This window comes from Benincasa hispida, chromosome 11 (genome assembly GCF_009727055.1).
Source record: "Benincasa hispida cultivar B227 chromosome 11, ASM972705v1, whole genome shotgun sequence".
Taxonomy (NCBI): Eukaryota; Viridiplantae; Streptophyta; class Magnoliopsida; order Cucurbitales; family Cucurbitaceae; genus Benincasa; species Benincasa hispida.
The window spans coordinates 68,821,697-68,824,388 of NC_052359.1; positions in this window are offsets into that span (position 1 = coordinate 68,821,697).

A 2,692-nucleotide genomic window follows, 5' to 3' on the forward strand; every position below is an offset into this window, starting at 1 on the left:
CTGGACTCAAAACTGGGTTGTTGGGACATGGTGAATGAAGGAATGAAAAGGGAAGAGAGGGTGGTTCAAGGTTTAATGTGTGAAAGAAAGGAGAAATTTGGTGAAACCAAAATTATAAAAATTTAGCTTGCTAAAAAGGAGAAAGAAGAAGAAATTTGTTTTTATAAAACTTCCTTTTTATTAAAACTTACATGCATCTAATGCATGTAAAAAACTCACCAAAATCAACACCTCACAAAGCACTAAACCAAAAGTGGGCTATGTGTCATTCTATAATGTTTACACATAGTCCACTTAAGTTAGTGGGATTATCCAACAAAAATGTTGGATAATCCACTAACTTAAGTGGACTATGTGTAAACATTATAGAATGACACATAGCCCACTTTGGTTTAGTGCTTTTGGAGGTGTGCTAGTCAAGGGCAAAAATGGTCTTTTTTCTATTTGGTCAAAGTCAAAACTTTGACTTTTAGGGCGAAAAAATCAACCCTTTGACTTTTTTACAGTTTTTGACCCTCTTGACTAATTGGACCTCCTGAATATGAATCCGCATTCATATTTTCGATATTCAAATTACATTTGAATAAAGAGCGTCATACAAAAAACTGATAGCGATATCGCATATACTTGTCGGTTATCCCTTTTCCTAATTCGAACAATTCGAATTAATTAAACATACTGTTCTCAAGGTTTAATCCATATGAGCTAGTAGGGGGACCTAATGGACCCACAGATTATTGGCTCCAACAATCCGAGATTAACCGGTAAAACCCTTAACCTAATTAATCAACATTTCTTAAATAATGGGTCATTCTACAAAAGTCCCGTAGTTGCACTCCCCTCTGTTGTAGATATGTTTCTATCCATCTGATATAACCATAACCAGTAAGTCAATCTCTCTCATATTGTTGTTCGTGGTCTTGGCTGGGTCAAAAATCGTTTTACCCCTGAGAACACTTCTTGTTTCCTCAGTCCCACTGAACCTCTAAGTATATATCTAACAACAATTAAATCAGTTCCTCTTCCCGTGCGCTTTCCGTCGACCTGACTCGCACCCGCGCCTCCGTTAACCATGCCAGCGCGCATTGTCCAGCCGGTTCAGACGATTTGGACCGGTCCGTTTGACCTGGTTGAGCCGATTTGACCGGTTCAACTTGGTTTTTGGTGTTTCTGGGCTGGTTCGAGTGGTTTCTGAGCGGTTCCAGATGGTTCAAAGTGTTTGAAGCCGGTTCCGGGAGGCTGGCTGCTAATTTTTGTAATAAATTAGTTATTTGTTTGTTTTTAATGCCAAAATCGGTCCACTTTAGTGATGTTTACCTATTATGCATGTGATGCATAATGTTGTTTGATTATGTGTGCATATAGTATGCCATCTAGTTTTAAAATCCCACCATAGGAAAAGCATGTGACATGCATTTGTTATATGTTATAAGTGTTAAAAAATATATACTATACATGCTTAGTTTTAATATAAGTGTTATATTAGAGCATGTTTGATCGAAGGAAGCATGTCATAGATGAATGCTCTAGGGTTATAATTGTTATAAAATAACCTAGAGTTCTAAAATCTATAATACAGATAAGATGCATACTCACTTAGGCTTAACCATCGAGGAATCCCATTTTTCATAGAAAATAGGTCGATATCTTGTAAAACCGAAGTTACAAGAAAACTCACCTGGCAAGATCTTGGTAAAAAGTCAAATAAGATGACTAAGGTTGAAGGTTTTTAAGTTGACAGTTCACGAAACACCTACTACTTGGAGATCGAGCCGGTGTCTAAGTTAGGTTAAACCGATTTTATGAGCATGCGTGAGCGGTGTGAGGTAATAAAATTTTTTTATAACCTATACATCGTAGGTTAAAAATCCAGTATAAAAGTTATACTCGGATGAATCACCTAGACTTAGGATATGTTTAAGTTAGCCGAAATGTATCGCTAAGTATTTTATACCCTAACCGTCTAGAACACTTCAGCTGGAGAGAAGTAATGTACTTTTAGCTCTAGCGTCCCTAAGAGTTCACACTGTGAGATACATGCTTAGCTTTGGGTTGTCTTGGGAGCGGACTCCATTCGGAGAGTGTTTACATGAGTCAATACCAAGGTGAATAGGGGAAGTTGTTCATAGTAAGTGGGAGAAGGACATGTGTCAACATATCCTACGGTCTCTTCCATTAGGTCGCACTGTGAGATTCCTATAATGCGCCTACATGTCTGCCTTAGAGCGAACTTACCAATCGGAAGGCTGTATTATAGGATTCGGAACACCGCGAACTCTAGAAATTGATAGGGTCTCACAGGTCCGTTTTCATTCTTGTCTTTCCAACTTCGAGAGTATAATGATTCCAATCTTTGAATTCTGAAAATGGAGGGTCAAACTTACGAGAATTACTAAGTGTTAATAAATTTTTTACCAAAGTAGCGATAACTAAGTTACTATAGGAATAAGAGTTATTCTGGTGATAGTATCTAGTCAAGATAGTCTTGGTTCAACGGAGGAATAGTCGATTGCCCCTCTGTGAAGGTTATACTAAACTGTTGAAATATCGTTGCATATATAAATAATGATGGGTACATTATTTTTTTCTAAACTTGATTAGATTTAAAAGACTAATGTTTTTTTTACTAAAAAGGATATGTTTTTCTTTTCAGCATGACTAGCTCTTTAGTTCAACTATTAGCTTCTGAAAA